The sequence below is a fragment of the Tachypleus tridentatus genome, chromosome 2, assembly GCF_004210375.1.
Source record: "Tachypleus tridentatus isolate NWPU-2018 chromosome 2, ASM421037v1, whole genome shotgun sequence".
In the NCBI taxonomy this organism is placed as follows: domain Eukaryota; kingdom Metazoa; phylum Arthropoda; class Merostomata; order Xiphosura; family Limulidae; genus Tachypleus; species Tachypleus tridentatus.
In genome coordinates this window covers 75,971,069-75,992,945 of record NC_134826.1, presented here as the reverse complement: position 1 = coordinate 75,992,945, position 21,877 = coordinate 75,971,069, and the positions used below count along the sequence as shown (strand labels likewise).

Here is a 21,877-nt window from a genome sequence, read left to right as displayed (position 1 = left end):
ATATATGTAATAACGTTACAAGCTCAGAGTATGTGATGTTACACGTGTTAAGGCACTTATTGTCAGACCAAAATGACAATAAATGTTGTGCACTTTGAAAACGGAGGTAAACATCGGATTTTTCGCCAAAACGCATTCGTGTCCAATAAATTTGTTTGAGAGATCTGCATGTTCTGCAAGTGCAACATGTGCAAAATCCTATAAAGTAACGGGTTCTCAGTTTCCATAGCTCAGTGTTAAGCCACCGACACGCAATACAGTTACGCCAAGACTGACTGAAGCACAACGCAAAAACGCCATTGGTCGCTTGGAAGCAGGCGAATCTCGATCAGATGTTGCCAGAGTTGTGAATGTCCACCCAAGCACCATCACAAGGCTATGGAAGCGTCACTAACAACATGGATCAAATCGTGACCGTCCACGATCTGGCAGACCTCGTGTGACCACGCCCGCACAAGATCGCTACATCCGGTTACGTCACCTTCGGGATAGGACCACCACTGCGACGTCTACTGCCTCAACCATATCAGGGCTGCGTAGAATTTCCGATCAGACCGTACGCAACCGTCAACGAAATTCTTAGGCCCCATGTGCAACCCATCATGCAACGACATTTTTCAACATGACAACGCCCGTCTTCACACAGCCCGACTCACCACTGTCTTCTTGAGACATCACAACATCAACGTTCTTCCCTGGCCCTCCAGATCACCAGATTTAAACCCCATCTAACATCTTTGGGACGAGTTGGACCGACGTCTGCGACGGCGACAACCTCAACCGTGGACTCTACCTCAGCTTGCAGCAGCTTTGCAGGCTGAGTGGACAGCCATTCCACAGGATGTGATTCGTCATCTCATCGCTTCCATGGGTAGGAGATGCCAAGCAGTTATTGATGCTCACGGGGGGCATACTTGTTATTGACGTTGAGTGGCGTTAAACTTCAACTAGTGAGCGTGGACTTCGCCTTTGCAGACTTTGGATGTTCAGCAGCGACTGTGCAAAATTTCACACATGTCATACAGAACTACCCGGAATAAACTTGTTAACAATTTGTCTCAAATTTTGCCTTTTGCGTTTCTTTTTTTGAAGAGTATATATACCTCCACTCAGACCTAATACACCGCTGGGCTGACATGGTGGTTGGGACAACGGACCCCTAACTTATGGGTCGCGAGTTCGAATCTCATCAACAAACATGCTCGTTCTTTTAACCGTGAGGTCGATGTTATTTGAAGGTTAATCCTCTTATTGGTTTGTAAACATTACCTCAAAAATTGGCGGTGGGAAGTGTTAACTGACTAAATTCACTCCATCACATTTTAAGCAGGTACAATAAATAGCCCCCAAATATCTTTATACAAATTTAAAAAAAATATATATTCACTGCACGTACAGTAATTGTTGTTGTTTTTTCAGGTACACAGAGCAGAATCTAACGGGTTCCATGCAGAATACTCATTACAGTTCTCGCCACTTAGATTGATCAAGGGATCGATTCTCTTGAAAAGTCAAACGTTTCACATTAAAAAAAAATAATTCTGTAACCAGGAAACCAAGGGTCGTACTACTCTTTCAGCCATTGATTGTGCAGTCACGTGGTCATCCTACCTAGCGGATCAAGTGGAAACCATAAACTATAACATTCAACTGAAGCACCAGCCGACAGCCCAGAAAATAAAGGCTACAAAAATATTTCAGCCAGAAAAAAGTGCATCTTTCATGGCATAAAATACGATATATAATGTTCTCATAGCTGTAGGGCCCGGCATGGCCCGGTGGGTTAAGGTGTTCGACTCATAATCTGAGGGTCAAGGGTTCGAATTCCCGCACACCAAACATGCTCGCCCTTTCAGCCGTATTGGAGTTATAATGTTACGGTGAATCCCACTATTCGTTGGTAAAAGAGTAGCCCAAGAGTTGGCGGTGGGTGGTGATGACTAGCTGCTTTCCCTTTAGTCTTACACTGCTAAATTAGGGACGGCTAACGCAAATAGTAGCTTTGTGCGAAATTAAAAAAAAAACAAACCAAACAACAGCTACTATACACAGTTTGCCAAAGGTGTCACATCTACGCATTCCACCAATGCGAGGATACTTTACCATATGAGAAAGATTTGTAATGACCATTCAAGTGAGTTTTAAACTTCTCGCTACCATCTTCAGTTATTAAAACTAATACTACCAGTTACAATAGTTGTTGTGAGGTGCTACCAGTTACAATAGTTGCTGTAGCTTGAGAATCATTTAGTCTCACTAACACAGATGAAGAAAATGACAGCCGCAGCTTGGTCATCTCTTTTATCACCTGGCTCGTCATCAACAAGAAGATAACTTCTTTCATCCTCATTAGGATTGTCGGGGTTGCTCCAGACGACATCCTACTCTGATTCGTCAGCTTCATCCTCAGATTCCTGAAGAAGTCAGTGTACGAGTGTGATGTAAGACTCGCTCCAGATGAGGATCGACAAATTTCTGTGGGACTTTACCCTGACAGTGCCAGTACCAGAAGAGCTACCGTTTAACAATAGAATAATTGCATCGATGTCTTCCACTCTTTGTGGGTTTACTTGTGGACTTGTTACAACTTGAGATCAGTCTCTGACCGCTGATATCTCTGTAAATACATCAACAATGTTATCAAAACTTCCAACGTATGCAAGTGGTCACGTATTTCTCTATTTTCAGTTTCAAGTCTGCTGTATTTATTTATTTGAATACTAATTTCCAGTTTTCAGCTACAGACTCAAACCAATTAAACAAAATACAACTACAAATGAAAAAAAACAAACCAACACGATCTCAGAAATCCTTTATTCTGATCGACGAAAGACCGACTCAGGCACACCACAACTATACGGCACTCCCAAACCTCAGAAACGAGATTGTCCATTAAGACCCATAATATCGACCTATGAATCATTTAACTACACCCTCGGTAAATATATAAAGTGGGCATTTTCTAAATAGGTAACATCAGCCGGCTTCTTTTTTAAAAACTCCTTTAACTTTAAATATGTTCTTAATCAACTAAATCATAAAGCCTTAATGGCCAGTTTTGATGATATCTTCTCCTTCACAGAAGTCCCAACCACCAAAGCCTACAAGGTAGCTTTAGAACTTTATATCCAAGACCTCATCCCCAGCAACCAATTAGCAACTCTTATAGAATTCACTACCACCAAAACTAACTTTACGCTCAATAACCAAAACTACCTACAAATAAATGGCCTAAGTATGGGGGAATCCCGTCACCAGTTCTAGCCAACATTTTTATGACAGAGAGTGAATCACAAGCGATCAATTTAGCCTTACACCCACCACTATACTGGTAGGGATATGTTGATGATACAATTGCTGGATTCACATCTACAGAACACACACTTAATTTTTTCAATCACGTTAACTCCATACACCCCAACATTAAGTTCACCTGTGAACAGGAAAAACTAACCAAATAACATTTCTTAACCTTAAGATCACTAGAACTGATACACAGTTCAAAACAGAAATCCACAGAAAAATCACCCACACTGGATTATACATTCCATGGGACTTGGCACATGAAACAAACAAAAACTCAGCATATTAAGAAACCAAATAAACGCAGCCACAAAACTATGTCCACCTGATAAAATTAATAATGAAATCAACAAAATAAAACAACACTTCACCAACATCAACAAATTTCCTTAAAAAACCGTGGAAAAAAGTTGTACACACACACCTAGACCAACAACAAACAAACAATAATAGATCCCAAGATACAACAAACTACAAAACCTTATACTGCTGCATAACATATGTTCCTGAGATCAGCGAAAAAATAACCAACATTTGGAAAAAAATAATAACAAAATACAACATTCCAGTACACACCAAATTTATTCAAAAACCAGGTACAAAACTAAAGTTCATACTATGTAACAACTACACTGACAAACACAACACAATCTATAAAATACAATGCAACAACTGCCACGAGTTCTATATTGGAGAAACAAGCAGAAAAATGGAAACTACATTCAGAGAATACGCACAAAAAAAATACAAAAAACACCTTGACACGTTTTTTAACACTGCAAATCAAATAAACACAACATAACCATAAGTAAACAACACCCAGATAATAAGTAGGGAAACAAATATAAACAAACGTAAAATCAGAGAAGCCCAACTTGTACAACAACTAAAACCAAAATCGAACCAATATAAAGGAACACCTTTATACCTATACTAATTAATAACCTAACATCCAACTGCAACGCCCCCTACATTCCCGTACTCGTTTATACTCTCATCCCTAAAACATATGCCCGGAAACTGTCAGTTGCAAACTCTCTTTGTTTACCTGAAGATGACCTAAGAAGGTCGAAACTTCGTTCTCCGTTTTATTAGTAAAAGTGTTAATACCCACACCAGCCGTTCTGAGATAGATTTTTTATTTAAAGTGGGTTTCTTGTCATCAAAACTCGAATTTTGTTAATTATTATCGTGTTAAATCAGTTATAATTATTTTAAATGTTTCCGTTTCTGCATGTTCGTGTAATTCAGATTTATACCTTTTAAAGGTTATAACTTTAATTGTAAAACCAAGGTGTGGATTTTTTAATTTGATGATCGTGCTCTGAGGTAAATTTCCTTTAACAAATATGTGTGTAAAATACCTACGACCCTCTGCGCCCACAGAAGCTCCAATGTGCTAATCAATTTGTTCCAATTACGCCAAACGCTACTACGTCATGGTACCTGAGAACTTGAGCTACGTTCGATCCTGCTGATTTGTGAGTTGGGGCATGGCGCCTCAGTGGAGCCATGAACACAAAATCTGATGCCACAGTTAGGTTCAATGACATATAAACTTACTCTTAGACATGTTTAGCCCATTGTTAGGGGTGGCTACGCCATAAAGAGAGAACATTTCTTCATCTAACACCTATCAATTTTGTTCTATTAGTATTCTCAAGACGGCTGGTATTGGTATTGGTACTTTTATTAAAATAAAGTACATAACGTTTCGACCTTCTTAGGTCATCGTCAGGTTAACAAAGTGAGTTTAACTGTAGTCTTCGGTGACTATACTAATGAAAGTCCACACGATTATGTAATGAATTCCACTTCTTTCCTCGGAACAATCTCCACTGATAATCCAGAAAACTGGAATCCATATAACCTACATAACAAAAATAAACCTTTATAAGCAACAGATAAACCTTCAACTAACACAAGTAAAAAAGAAAGTATACAAAATATAGGATTCTAAGAAAATATATTTTTACTTCAAATGGGTTTCTCGTCATCACGAATTTGTCCTACTAGTTCTAGGCCTTGCATGGACAAGTGGTTAGAGCACTCTCCTCTTAATATGAGGGTTGCGAGTTCGACTCTTTGTCTAACAAACACCTTGAGGCGTTATACATTTACAGTCAATCCCACTATTCGTTCAGTAGTCCAAGAGTTGGTAGTGGTTGGCGATGACTAGCTGCTTTCCCTCTAGTCTTACGCTGCAAAATTAGGGATGGCTAGCGGAGACAGCTCTCGTTAGCTTTGCGCAAAATTCGAAACAAACAAACCTACTAATTTTGAGGGCTCAAAAACAGACAAACAAATACACGCTATAAATTAATATAGGATATAGATAGTCGCTTTAAAATACAAGAAGTAGTCTGTTGCAAAGCTCTAACCTAACAAAAAATTTTTCTTTTTGTTTCACCACAATGTGTGATATCAGCGAAGAAAACACAACAAAAAACTTCGTGAATGACGTAGAGGCCTTGCCTGTTATTTAGTTCGTTCGTCTCTTTATACTTTATGGTAAACTATTTTACTAATCCGCGGCTCATCGGTACTACTTAGGAGAACGTATCAAATACGTTTGGCCTTACGTTGTAGTTGATTGTATACAATGTGTAGACTTTGGTATACAATACTTTAGTCACCGTTTATAGCGTGAAGTACTTTTGTTGTTTGAATACGTTGTCTTCAGAGTAAATTACTTTTTATTGTTTATCGGATTAGCTGATAATTTATTTGTGTTTTTTCCCCCTTTTCCATAAAACCTGCAGTTTCAGTAAAGAAACCACGCTATTGTCGACTGTTAGCGGTGAGTGAAATAACAACTTAGGAGATACAACTTTGTTGATTGAATTGCCAACCAGTAAGTCGGTTAATAAACCAAACGAACAAAACTCGAATATTTTATCATGTACAAGAAAGGAGTAAGAATGAAAATCAACATATTAGTAGTTTTATTTAAATAAGAAGAAACGAACTAACGCGATTCTCCTCCCTCTATTAAGCAATAGACGCGCCCGCGTTTATAGGGTTGCACCTACAAACCAACTCATATCGTCTGACTGCCTCAGTGAGTTAGTAGAGTTGTCTACTGGAAGGAATGGCGTGATCCGAGAAAAGTTGGGGTTAATAATCTTAATATACGATATTGTTAAACATAAAATTCAACATTCTTTTATGTACAAACGCGTCGAGATAAAGTATATTGTAAAGTTTCAAAACTCAAACTAAAAAAAAAAAAGAAAGAAGAAAGAGAATCACCATCTTTAGAACTGGCGACGAAAGTGGTTAGACGGTGAAGTTAGAAGATCTGGCGTTGCAGAGGCGATATCGACCTGAACTGGCTAACAACATGGCAACCATATTATTGATAAAAACATACATGTACGCCCTGTGTTTCTTAGGAGCAACATTAGCTGTTGGCTGCACAGAAGAAGAAAACCCAAACTTATTGTTTGAAGCAGCTTTTCAAGGTATGCGTGATTGCAGTCAGGTTTTAACAAATCAATTTCCAACTTTATCATGTTGAGAGTTTTGTTACCGTTTGTTTTGAAACAAATCTTAATGTTGAAAAATTCATTCAAAATATGTTTTATATACTACGGATACATGGATGAGTTACAAATACAGGTTACAATAACGGTAAACATTCCCTCTTTTTTGTTACAATGACGATGATGCCTTAATTGTAATTAATGTGAATAATACAGACTAAAATGTCTGATACTGAAGTCATGTTAACTTTATCTTGTGGTAGTCACAATACAGACTATAAACGTCTGATACTGAAGTCACGTTGAGTTTATCTTGTAGTCACAATACAGACAGTAAACGTCTGATACTGAAGTCACTTGTAGTCACAGTACAGACTATAAATGTGTGATATTAAAGTGACGTTAAGTTTATCTTGTGGTAGTCAGTGTACATACTAAAATGTCCGACACTGAATTTAACATTTGAGTGCTATGATGTATTTTATGTTAGAAAATTGGTCGATATAATTATCTGTGCTTATGGAGTGTTGAAGTCCTTTTTTTTTTAAAGTTACACCATAGTTTGGTGTAATAAGTATATATTTAAAATGTTTTAAGCTTACGGAATAATGTTAATTAAACATATATTGATTTATAGTTCTTATGTAAATGTTAAACGTGACGTTACGAGCAACTAACTGTTCTGAAGGTTGTAAAAACAACACCATTAAACCATACCAATGTCGAAATTAAATGTAAGATTCAATGATAATTTTTGATATTTGCTACTTTTTGACATACGGTATGATTATGAAGACGAAACAAAAATTTCATTGTTTATTATTATTGTTATGTTACCTTTGTATTGGAAGCACATTTTGTCTTGTTTTATTTTTGCGAATTGTGTTTAGTTATGGTTTTTGTAATATAGACGTCAATTTGATAACTGAAATACTAACAACAGATAAATGTTTCTGAACATACAGTAATAAGTCTTTAATATGCTTCGAGTTGTTTGTTTGTTATTAAACACACATACCGCTGTGTCACCGAGGGACCAACATTCGTGGAAGTAGCCTTGTAAAACAATGATCAGTTATAGCTAAGTACAAAGATGTTAACATTTTAAACTGTTACACTGAAGGAATATCGCATCCCCCACCCCACAACACAAGTTCGTAATACTAGACCGTGAAATTAAATATATCGAACCTAGTATTAACTGGGAACCTTAATAGTTGGTAGACTACACCGTTAGCTTTTCACTTCTCTTCTCACCCTTATGGCTTTCGACTTAAGATTTTCATGAACAGTACAATGCTGCATCTGTATTCGTTCTTTCACTTCCTTTGGATGGCGCGAGCTTTCTGTCATTCAAAAGCACACACATACACGTATAGAAAGAAAGAAAAAAATTTCAAAAAGGGAAATAAATGTAGGGATGGCTAATATTAGTTGTTCAAAAACAATGTAAAAAAGATAGTAGGGAAGGTATTTGTACCATCTCTACAAAATACTTGTAATGATAACATTGTTCGCACCACAATTATGATTTTTTTTTTTTAATTATCACTATTTAATAATAATACTTATAGAAGTGGGTACTCCGTTTGAAACAATGTCACCTAAGTGAAACTGGTTGACAACATTGTTTTAATTTTTCATTTACCATGTAATATAAAAGAAACAGAAGAAAGAAAAACAAGAAATTCAAGCTTTTTACTATGATATTTACAGACATTCTCACTTGTGACCCAGTGATTACATAGATATTGTTATAAAATGAAACTATATATTATTATAAAGTAATGGTGACGTATAAAAAGATACTAAAACTATCATATCAAATGCAGTTCTCGAAAGTATTCCATTTCAAGAGTTAATAAACGAAAACAAGAGTAACAAATATATGTATTCTTTGCTTTTAAACTTTGTGTCACGCTTTGTTGTAGGCTCCAGAACTGCATAATTCTTCTAGTCATTCATAACATGCTGACGTTTTAATGACGTACGAGAATACAAATTTTATAATGTTAAGAGTCCCTTATGCGACGTCATTTTCGTATTTTTTCTTTAAAAAATGTCTTTCTTTCTTATCACACAACATTTTTAATTTGATTTTGTTTTCCATTTACGTTAAATCACACGAAAAACACTTAACCGTTTCTCTTCAAAACAGTTTTTTCTTCAGTAATCTCATTAGTCATGTTCGCAGACCAGGGTTTTTGTTCTTTATCTTTCATCTGATTGGCTGTGATTTGCAACAAGAAATACAATAGGAACTTACAGTCATTAATCTAACGTGTACAAAGTACAACTTTATGACTATTTTAATCTGTTTATTTCAAGCAAAATTCTGCGTATTTATTTTTGAAGAGAACAGAAACAAACAAATGCACCGTTTCGTATTGCCACTTCTTAGGAAAATAACAAGAAACATTTAACAAAAATTTAAGGATATGAACTTCAAGCGAGAGGGTGAAAATATAACATAACCATAATATTTAGTCGATTTGTTTATCAATTATTACGACAGAGCAACAGTAATTATTACACTATTGATACCAAAACTGGCGTGTAACCGTTTCAGATGTTACTTGGGAAGGATTTGTAGTAAAAAGAACGTGTTACGTATGTCTTAAACTTCTTGCTTGTCTAAAAACGTTGACAATTCGCTTCGCCTGACAGAGTAGTACTGAGTGAATGCAGTGATTGTGGTTAATTAGAAACTTGGTAAAGGCTGTATTGTTGTGACAGAGACTAGGCCTAACGATGATTAATACCGAGTGAATATAATATTAGTGATTAATACTGTGTGAGTGTAGTCATAGTAAGTAATTAGAAACATGGTTAAAGCTACATTATTCTAAAGGAGACTAGGTTTAACGATGTATAGTACTGAGTGAATGTAGTCGTAGTGACTAATTAGAAACTTGGTAAAGGCTGTATTGTTCTAATGGAGACTAGGCCTAATAATGATATAATACTGAGAGAATATCGGATCAAGCATTTAATTATTACACATATACTTCACTCCGTTCAAATTGTGTACAAATCACCGTTATAAAAGGCCTAACCGTTTTTGTTTGATTTGACAGATCAAGCTGTGCTAATGAGCCTTAAATAGGTGAAGCCGAGTCCACAGCACAGCGTACAGCCAATCATGTATATCAAAAATTCTCCTTTCAGTTTTACCTTTGATTAAATCTAAGATAAATATTTAAAATTTGTATGTAATCATAAGTTTTGCTATAGATGTGTGTTTTAATATTTTTGTTTTCATTATTATTTGTCCACGTCTTTTGTGTTTTTCTAAGGGCGTATAGTACTGAGTAAATATAATAACTGACTTGTCTGAAGTTAGTTGGATCTAACAGAAAGATCAGAAACTTAAAGTTTCACACGTACAAATAAACATTTTCATTTTTTATTTAATTGTATCCATTAGTGTTACCAGCAAAGTGTGTTTTAACTCAAGTTAAAGAAAAAAAATTGTATTTAAAAAGCACTGAAAATCAGTTATTTTGGGTGGACTTATTGCGTCTTTACAGACATTAATTGTTTTTGTTTGGTTGTTATTAAGTTCAAATCTTCACAAAGGATCATCTGTGCTCTACCAACCGCGGATTTCGAAACCCAATTTTTAGCTGATAAACCCATAAACAAGGTGAGCCATCAGAGGCAACGAAGTATTAAACTCTAACAAAACTTTTCTCTTGTGTTCATTTTGGTACAGTCTTCCTCTTGCGTTTATTGTGGTACAGTTACGATCTGAACAAACACGACATTTATTCGCCTGTTGATAAAGGTACACTAGAAAAAGAATTACCTTATAACTCGCACGGTTTCCTAGAGACTGACAAACAAAAAACACACTTCCATATTTAGGTAGTTATGAACATTTGTGATTACTGTTTCAACCTGTAAAGGCGTGTCCGTGAAATCGGTTATACCTGTTCCGCTGTACATGTTAAATAACCAAAGTAGTCATACCTGTTTGAATGGAGAAAAGTAACATGACGCATCACGTTGAGTGGTGTGAAGTCAAAATTATCGTAAACTGAATCAACTTGAATGTATTCTAGAAACATACAACTTATAGTCCTTTCATATTCATATCGTAGTTGAGCCCGTCCGCAGGTGGAACACATTCGGGACGGTCGTGACCGAGTGATTACCGTGCACGGGTTGAAATCCCTAACTTTGGATTTCGTTACCTCAAAAATGCTCTCCGTATATTGGAGGCGTGGTTGCGTTATAAGAGTGGCAGTCACAATTCCACTATTCGATCAGAGAAAAGCAATCTATCAGTTCAAACTTAAATCTTGGTGTAACTGTGTTCAAAAAAGTTTTAAAAACGACAAGAACTATTCAATAGGTTCTTGACACATGACTAGAGGAAATGTATTACTTGAAGCTTATATTTGACAAAAAGATGATCAGATACGAAAGCACGCGAAATCCACCATCATTAATTTGACCTCAGTTCGGGGGGGGCGTTATAATGTTATGACCAATCCAACTATTCGTTGGTAAAAGAGTAGCCCAAGAGTTGGCAGTGAGTGGTGACGTCTAGCTGCCTTCTCTCTACTCTTACACTGCTGAATTAGAGACGGTTAACGCAGCTAGCCCCTCGTGTAGCTTTGCACGAAATTCAAAACATCAAAGAAACATCTATAAACAGAGCATCGCATTGGAATATTTATGTATCTCAGTTATAGGGTTATTTTTTACCAACTTACCCTTTTTTGTATATTGACTCCTCTGGAATTATTCCGTAATTGTGCGTGACTTCGGTTGTATAGTACGACATTTTGATTAAATATAATAGATTTGATTGCGTGCTTATGGTCTTTCAAGTGTGAACCCCTCGTGCTAATCTTAACCACGTTTCTTCGTGAAATATAATTATGCAATAACTTCACAAAGTATAAGTGTAAGATTAATGCTTCGACATTGGAATCGCTATTTCGAAACGAAGCGACTGGTAACTGAAGACTTGCAATAGTCTCTTAGAGAAAATTAAAATAAGCTGAAACTTAATTTTTATGGCAAATTAATAATTCCTGTTTAGTAAGATTCTTCTAAGAAAGACATGATGGATTGTCATTTTAACGTTCAAGACTTTATGAACCGTAATCTTTACTAATATTAACTTATGATCAGAGAAAAACTACGTACCTAAAGCGAAATTGAAAATGAGCGTTGTAGTGAGTATAGCTGATTAAATATAGTCTTCTTACATTCCTACTTATAAAGGCTAGAATACTTTGTTTTATCTGTTTTATCATTGGGTATACTATAACTGTTAATGAAAGTAACAACCAATAAATATTATAGTTTATCTTGCTTAGGAACCGCAGATATATTAATTGTCAGTTTCAACAACTCTCGAAAAAGAAAATTTGTTTGAAAAACATTAACCAAGCATAATAACACGTTTGTTTTCTTAGCCCATTTCTTAAAACTCATTAGCCACCACCCCTACTGTCAGATATTAGTGACACCTGTACATATTTCATATTAAAACTCATTAGCCACCACCCCTACTGTCAGATATTTGTGACACCTGTACATATTTCATATTAAAACTCATTAGCCACCACCCCTACTGTCAGATATTAGTGACACCTGTACATATTTCATATTAAAACTCATTAGCCACGACCCCTACTGTCAGATATTAGTGACACCTGTACATATTTTATATTAAAACTCATTAGCCACCACCCCTACTGTCAGATATTAGTGACACCTGTACATATTTCAAATTAAAACTCATTAGCCACTACCCCTACTGTCAGATATTAGTGACACCTGTACATATTTCAAATTAAAACTCATTAGCCACCACCCCTACTGTCAGATATTAGTGACACCTGTACATATTTCATATTAAAACTCATTAGCCACCACCCCTACTGTCAGATATTAGTGACACCTGTACATATTTCAAATTAAAACTCATTAGCCACCACCCCTACTGTCAGATATTAGTGACACCTGTACATATTTCAAATTAAAACTCATTAGCCACCACCCCTACTGTCAGATATTAGTGACACCTGTACATATTTCATATTAAAACTCATTAGCCACCACCCCTACTGTCGGATATTAGTGAAATCTGAATATTCAACTGTCATTTCTGTAAAATTTGTAGCAGTAGTTTCCCTATGAAAGTACAGAATAATAATAAAAAATAATACCTGAAATGCCCATAAAAATGTAACAATGTTACGTGTAATGTGAATGAAGCAACATCTTAACATAATACGTGATGTTTTTAAAAAAACTATATCACTCTTACATTAACTATTAGAAGCACATACAGGAAGTAATAAATAACGTTGTCTCCTGTTAAAGCCGGAAACGAAACATGATAAGCCATAGAAAGTAGAAAGTTCAACGGAAATAAGATTTAGAAAAGAAAGAATTGTTAATATAATTATCAGAAAATAATGTCAGTAAACTGCTTATGTAATGTCACTCTCTATGTGGTAAATATTATACTGTGCATTTGTATAGAAGTGCAAGTGGCTAGTTAAAGGTAGGGGCCAAATGTTTATCTGAACGAAGAAAGCGTGAAGAGTGTGCAATAGACACATTCATTACATCAGATCCTGTAAAAGTGTAGAATCTGTCGAGGAAATATTGTTGACTTTCCCACTGAATTAAATGTTAATTTGTTTAAACTGAGAAATGAGAAACGTGTTCATTACTTTGTGAATAGTTATTTTCATGTTGAAGGTTTTATGAAAGTTTCTAGTGATTTCTGTACTCTATTACATCCTGTTACTAGTGCTCTGTCTTTATATGAAATACATAATTACAAGTTTTTGATTCATTCCGTAGTTTAAACTTACTGAGTAATTATCCTTGACTATATATAATACGACTTTGTGCTTAAGTTAACTTACCCAAAGTTTTATACAATCCAACAGTATACTAAAGGAAGTCACTTGTAAACCGTTAGAGTGTGGGGCTGTTAAAAGTAAAGGAAAAGCGTTATAAATAACTATATAAGAGCTGTAATATTTCGATACAGACGTGTTTAACGCACACTCTCTCGGAGGGTGAGGTCGTATGCCCATCTCTGTAGAATTCGGACTTTGTTCAGAATTTTGTGTATTTACACTTCTCTGAACTTTCTTAGTCACCCCTCTAACCTGACTTGACTTTACATTTCGAGCTGCACACTGTCATATACCTCTCTGGTTTCTTCTGTTTTATTTTGTCTTCCATTTCTGTTTCCTGTCTCTTGTTACAGCTGCTTAACGACGTCACTAAACCAGGTAAACAAGTCCCTACTGTGCAGCTTGTATCGCCTAAGGTGGTCATTTATTTCTGGCTTCTCATTCGCTACAAGCACAATAAGAAAGACAAAATTAATTTCCCAGTTGATTCTCTATTTTGTAAACGATTCACAATTTAAAAATACACCACCAAGAATTATCGTTAATTTATAATAGTCGTATGATTCAAGTATCCAAAACTTCAACAATGGTTTCAACATTTGTCTTATCGGTTACTTCTTTTAGCCACAGGAGTTCAGTTTTATCGTAACCTATGGTTTACAGATAATAACTCTGTGATATCCCTACTTGAGCTACGATTTACAGATAATAACTGTGATATCATTATATAACCTGTAGTTTACATATAATAACTCCGTGATATCCCTACTTGAACTGTTGTTAACAGATAATAACTCCGTAATATCCCCACTTGAGCTACGGTTTACAGCTAATAACTCAGTGATATCATTACATAACCTATGGTTTACAGATAATAACTCATGATATCAATACTTGACCAATGGTTTATAGATAATAACTCATGATATCAATACTTGACCTATGGCTTACAGCTAATAACTCATGATATCAATACTTGACCAGTGGTTTACAGAGAACTAAATATCGTTAATTCATTTATTCGTTCTATGTATCATCGTTGATTCATCTGTTGGTTCTTTGTATCATTGTTCATTCTTCTGTTGGTTGTATGTGTTATCTGTTGGTTATGTGTATCATACATTGATTTTGTTTGTCAGAACACAGTATTTTTATAACTGTCATACTAAAAACGAGATATCTGTTACGTTTCCAATAATTAATTCAGAGTTAGGAAGTGACAGCACGTAAAGCTGGGATTGTGAGCATACGGTTATTAATCAGAAAGTATATTACCACAAACACTTTGACTCAAGCACGAATTTCCCCTGTCGTGTGGGAACGTAACTAGTGGTACCAGGATTAAAGCATTAAGCGTGAATGAAGTTCCAAGCTCACAGGTGTAACTCGTGCCCCACGTATTTTAATATTACGCACGATCTGTGACGTGAAATGAACATAGACTATATGCAGTCACGTGATCACGGTAACAGTTTATGGCCATATTGAAAGAAAATATTATTCGTGAAATCATGGCCTACAATACATAGTCACTCAGATATTAATTCATTTTTTTTCGAATGTACATATCCTTATCCCATCCATACAACAATAGCAATTGCGCTAGAAGCTGGTAACTTAGGACCAGAGTTAGGCCTACAAACAGGTTGAGGATATAGATATACAAAATTATTTAGTCCTGAGAACGTTTTTACTCACCAGAAATCAGTTCAAGGCCTACAAAAGTATTTTGTGGTCGATGTCAGACCGTTGAAAGTGTGTAAGTCGTACAACTACTCAGCTTACTCGAGGGTAAGTCGAAATTGTCTATGGTGACTAGGCCGATGTAAACTATCTAGCTCAGTGGTTCTTAACCTGGGTTCAATCGAACTTCAGGGGTTCAGTGGGTCAGTCTCAGAGGTTTGGCGGAGGTCAAGACACACACACTGTGTGTGCGTCAGTTCCGTTCACCCCACTTGTATGATTCGTGACGTCATGTTCCACTTGGCCATCATTGGCTGCGGCTGATCACGTCACGTCACTTGGCTTTAACATCTGTGCTGCAGGAACTTCATGCACTTAGCAGTCGACTTGTGACTGCAGTAATCGTGCGTCATTTGTGATTTTTTTTCCTATTCTTTCAATCCCTTCATACTAACTATGTCGAGCAAAAACAGAAAGTGGTCGGACGAATACGTACAATATGCATTCACGTGTATAACGGAACATGATGGAAGTCAGCATCCTCAATGCATGATTTGCAATGTCAAGTTGAGCAATTCTAGTCTAGCACCGGCAAAACTAAGAGAACACTCCCTAAAGCTGCATGGAGATGGGAAATACAAGAACACAACGCTTGCTGAATTCAAGGTAAAGAGAGCCAGGTTCGATGAAAAGGCTACTTTGCCTGTTCTCGGCTTTGTACCCATCGACAAACCGATCCTCACAGCATCGTACGAAGTTGCATACTTGATCGCAAAGCAGGGCAAACCACAAACCATTGGTGAAGCACTCGTAAAACCATCTGTGTTGAAGATGGCGAATATCATGCTAGGAAAAGCTGCTAAAATTAAGTTATCCCAAATTTCTCTTTAAAATGACACCATCAGCAGCAGAATAGATGACATGAGCGATGACATCTTGGCTCAAGTAGTTGCAGATCTGATTTCAAGCCCAGCAAAATTCAGCCTTCAACCCACGAGACGACCGACGTTTCCAGTCTAAGCCAGCTTGTTGTATTCATGCGCTATGTGAAGAACGACGAGATAAAAGAAGATTTTTTTATTTTGTAAGCCTCTTACAACAACAACTAAGGCAGCAGAAATGAAGAAACTTGTGGATGACTTCTTCAGAGTCAACGATCTTTCGTGGGATATAGTTTCTGCAGTTTGTTCGGACGGAGCTCCAGTCATGCTGGGACGAAACTCTGGTTTTGGTGCGCTGGTGAAAGCCGATGCACCACACATCATTGTAACGTACTATGTTCTTCACAGGCATGCGTTGGTAACAAAAACCTTGCCTTCAAAACTGGCAGAAGTATTAAAAATTGTAGTGGAATGTGTGAACTTTGTGTGAAATAGTGCCGTGAAGCACCGCATCTTCAAAGAGCTGTGTAATGAAATGGGCTCTGAATTCGAGGTACTTCTGTACCATTCTAACGTTCGGTGGTTATCCCGGGGAAAGGCGCTAAATCGTGTTTTTGCCATGCGTGTAGCATTAGCCCTGTTTTTGCGAGAGCACCAACAGTATCATGCAAATTGCTTCGAAAAATCTGAGTTCATTCTCATTTTGGCGTACATGGTCGATATCTTCAATGCTCTCAATCGTCTCAATCAACAGATGCAGGGCAGTGGAGTCAACATCTTCGAAGCGGAAGAAAACCTGAAGGCTTTTAAAAAAAAGCTACCGTTATGGAAACGACGAACAGAGAATGAAAACCTCGCAAACTTTCCCCTGCTGGACGACTATGTAAGTAAGATCGAAGATGTGTCTGAAATCGAAGACATTTCTGTACCCGGGGAACTGAAGCAAGCAATTGCCATGCACTTAGATGAGTTCGCAAAGTCTCTCGACGAATACTTTCCTACCAGAGAGTCATATCCAGCATGGGTGAGACAGTCGTTCACGTTTAGTGTTGCGACAGCAGATGTCAATGATGAATACCTCGACGAAATCATTGAACTTCAACAGAGCCAGGTTTAACAGCAACTTTTCAGAACAACAACGCTCTCAACGTTTTCGTGTCACCAAATCGTAGCGTACCCTCTTATTGCTAAGAAAGCCCTTGAGATACTCATGCCGTTTGTTACAACGTATCTTTGCGAGCATTCCTTTTCGAAGATGGTAGACATAAAAACGAAGAAAAGGAACAGACTTTGTTGTGAAAATGATATGAGAGTGGCACTTGCTAAGGTGAAGCCGCGCATTTCTTAACTTGTCTCTGAAAGGCAACAGCAGAAGTCACATTGATTTGCAGTAAATATTCATTGAGTTCTGTTTTTGTTTTTGTGGGAAATTCATGTTTTGTTCGTTTTCTTCTCTGAACACAGTGATATTGTGTGCAACTGATGCATGATTCATTCTGTGCACTAATAAAATATGTACTTATGTTTTGAATTTGAAAAAAAAAATCATATTTTATATTTCCAATTACAAAGGGTTCAGTGAATGCAAGTACGAAACTTCCGGGGTTCAGTACCTCCAACAAGGTTAAGAACCACTGATCTAGCTAGATATATTACATCGTAGTGTATTTTTAAGCCCTTTGTCGTGTAAGCCTATTTCCTTCAGTAAACAGTACCATATATTTAACACAGATAAACCCTGAATTTGAACACCAACTGTCGTGACAAGCCGTATTTTTGATAAAACGTTATTTTCACCCACTGGGCCATTTCATGAAGCACTACTTGTATGGACCCGTTCATAGTGTTTGTATTTCACCTAGCACTGCTTGTGTGGACCTCTACATAGTGTTTGTATTTCACCTAGCACTACTTGTGTGGACCTCTACATAGTGTTTGTATTTCACCTAGCACTGCTTGTGTGGACCTGTACATTGTATTTGTATTTCACCTAGCACTACTTGTATGGACCCGTTCATAGTGTTTGTATTTCACTTAGCACTGCTTGTGTGGACCTCTACATAGTATTTGTATTTCAACTAGCGCTGCTTGTACGGACCTGTACATTATATTTGTATTTCACCCAGCGCTGCTTGTATGGACCTGTTCATGGTATTTGTATTTCATCTTGAACTGCTTGTGTGGACCTCTACATAGTGTTTGTATTTCACCTAGCGCTGCTTGTATGGACCTGTTCATTGTATTTGTATTTCAACTAGCGCTGCTTGTACGGACCTGTACATTATATTTGTATTTCACCCAGCGCTGCTTGTATGGACCTGTTCACCTTGAACTGCTTGTGTGGACCTCTACATAGCACTGCTGCTTGTATGGACCTGTTCATTGTATTTGTATTTCACCTGGCGCTGCTTGTATGGACCTGTACATAGTATTTGTATTTCACCCAGCACTGCTTGTATGGACCTGTACATTGTATTTGTATTTCACCTAGCGCTGCTTGTATGGACCTGTTCATTGTATTTGTATTTCACCTTGCGCTGCTTGTATGGACCTGTACATAGTATTTGTATTTCACCTGGCGCTGCTTGTATGAACCTCTACATAGTGTTTGTATTTCACCCAGCACTGCTTGTATGGACCTGTTCATAGTGTTTGTATTTCACCTGGCGCTGCTTGTATGGACCTGTTCATAGTATTTGTATTTCACCCAGCGCTGCTTGTATGGACCTGTTCATGATATTTGTATTTCACCTGGCGCTGCTTGTATGGACCTGTGCATAGTATTTGTATTTCACCTGGCGCTGCTTGTATGGACCTGTGCATAGTATTTGTATTTCACCTGGCGCTGCTTGTATGGACCTGTTCATAGTATTTGTATTTCACCTGGCGCTGCTTGTATGAACCTCTACATAGTGTTTGTATTTCACCCAGCACTGCTTGTATGGACCTGTACATTGTATTTGTATTTCACCTGGCGCTGCTTGTATGAACCTCTACATAGTGTTTGTATTTCACCCAGCACTGCTTGTATGGACCTGTACATTGTATTTGTATTTCACCTGGCGCTGCTTGTATGAACCTCTACATAGTGTTTGTATTTCACCCAGCACTGCTTGTATGGACCTGTACATTGTATTTGTATTTCACCTGGCGCTGCTTGTATGGACCTGTTCATAGTGTTTGTATTTCACCTAGCGCTGCTTGTATGGACCTGTTCATAGTATTTGTATTTCACCTAGCACTACTTGTATGGACCTCTAAATAGTATTTATATTGCTGCAAGCATCAAATATTTACAAAGTATTTATTCTATCAAGATCCATCCAGTTTAACCCTCACAAGGTGCATTCTATATACAAGTAGCAATAACCGGGAACTGTGTTGTCTACGGTACGACGGTGGCTTCCAAACCTTGTCAGTGCTATGTGGGTCTGGTATGTTTTACTGCCGTGATATATTTCACTCTACCTACTGGATCTTTCGGGAGCTATGAAACAGTAACTCGTTGTTTGCACAACTAACTGCTGCACCACTGACTGTAAGTTCAGACAGTTGATTCCAAATTACAATACCTAATTACTGGATTGTGTTTGTCCAAAATGTTGGTGTTCACTTTTCGGCTTGCCAGTACATATGAGTGACGTCATGCGCATAGAGTTTATAAGTTTAATGAGTTGAATATCCAAATATAGTCAAATATTCCATTTGAATGGGATACTGAGGTAAATAGCTGAGTTGGAAACAACTTAAAACGCGTGAATATAAAAAATAGAAATACCACACCATCAGTAACTAAAGATCACAATTACCTAGGAATGTACAATGTTACGGAAAAATCTTAGAATGTTAGAAAGTTATCGATATTTTCGGCCGTAATTCCAGTAATATCTCACTAAACTCATTAGCCGGCTTCGTCTGAGATTTAGTTGGTCTTAAATTCACGTACGGAACTAAGGATACTAAATAATCTTTAAACATATATCAAATGTTTCCACAAGTACATTTAATGAATGTTACATTAAAGAAAGAATGAAACACAACTTTAATTGCAGCTAAAAAAATGACTTATAACATCTCTATATAAAAGCATCAAGTCGTCTGAGTGTAATTGAAGAATAATGAAATTGTTATTTATTTCACAAGGAAAGCAAAAGAAACGTCTATATGGACAAAAATAATATAATTTCATTATATTTTACCCTTATTACTATACGGATTGTTTCATAGTGGTTTATATTTCAAGATAGCATTTAAGTTTTATATTTGGAAATAAATCTGTTTTAGTACCCTAAACGCCCCTCTGAGAACTTCGTGAAAAGATCAATTTTATTATTATTCACATGTATTGTTTCTCGGGTAGTTTTCCGATGTGTGTAAGGAAAGTTCCACCTGAACCGACTTGTCCTTGAATGTTGTTTTTACCTACCGTATACTGGAAATTGGTGATTTTGTATAAAATAAGTTCCTTTGTAATTCTCACTTACGTGGCCTAAATCTTAACAGTTTTAAAACAATAATTGTAAGTTTGATGAAACGTATATACATTTACATTTTGTTTTATATTATAAACAGCTATATCTAGGGGATATTGTAACCTCTAATACATGTGTTTAAGAACATCAGGGTTGATTGACGATGATTTGCTTTTTATTTTCTGTTGTTTTTTTTTTAAATTCTTCATAAAAGCGATTTTAATAATTACCGATAACTATTCAGTTTGAACACAAAACAGTTTGATGTAACTCACTGAATATTCATTACATCAGGACGTGACGTGTTAAAGAGCACGTGATCCTTGCCATTTCACGTTTCTTCTTCTCTCGAACGATGTGTCAGCACACTTTCAGGGATAAACATTCTTCTAAAGCCAAGAGCAGTTTCATAGATACACTGTTCTAAAAATGGGCGAAAAACGTTGATAGATAGAACACGTGTTCGTTTTCACCGTCGTTATGTCTTTATGTTTCACGTGTCACTCAACTGTTTTTGCTGTATATTGTTTGTTTGTTTTTCGAATTTCACGAAAAGCTACACGAGGGTTATCTGCGCTCGCTGTCTCTAATTTTGCAGTGTAAGACTAGAGGGAAGGCAGCTAGTCATCACCACCCACCGCCAACTCTTGGGCTACTCTTTTACCAACGAATAGTGGGATTGACCGTAACATTATAAAACCCCCACGTCTGAAAGGGCGAATATGTTTGGTGTGGCGGCGATTCGAACCCGCGACTCTCGGAGTAAGAATCGAGTGCCTCGACCACCTTGCCATGCTGGGTCTTGCTGTATCTTTTACACAGTCGAAATGTGTGTGTGTTTTTTTCTCAGTGTTTCATTCACTTAACCTCTCTAAAATCTGGATTAGTGTATATACTGGTGGGATATTTATCAACAGATGTCTTATTGATTTAACTGTAGTTTTTACTTTTTAATCACTAAAGGGTTTCTTGGACAGCAAGTAAAATAATTTTGTTTCGCTGTGAAGCTCAACGTTACACAACAGACTATCTGTGCTGTACTTACCACGGGTATCGAAACCCGGTTTATAGTCTTATAAGCCTTCAGACCTACCGCTGAACAACCTTGGACCTTCCTCGAAGAGTCGTTGTTTGTTTTGGAATTTCGCACAAAGCTA

At 36.9% G+C, this 21,877-nt stretch overlaps 1 long non-coding RNA gene across 2 annotated transcripts; it reads right to left on the bottom strand.

Moving 5' to 3' along the window:
• Positions 1–8,365: 8,365 nt before the first annotated feature.
• On the bottom strand, positions 8,366–15,704 carry LOC143244270 (uncharacterized). Of its 2 annotated transcripts, none has more exons than XR_013024994.1 (3): positions 15,383–15,704; positions 11,949–14,129; positions 8,366–9,018 (listed from the first exon to the last, which is right to left on the bottom strand). It is a non-coding gene; the product is annotated as an uncharacterized LOC143244270 (long non-coding RNA). The 2 variants fall into 2 exon arrangements; XR_013024995.1 differs by having other exon boundaries at positions 8,373–9,018; positions 13,688–14,129; positions 15,383–15,686.
• Between the last annotated feature and the right edge of the window lie 6,173 nt (positions 15,705–21,877).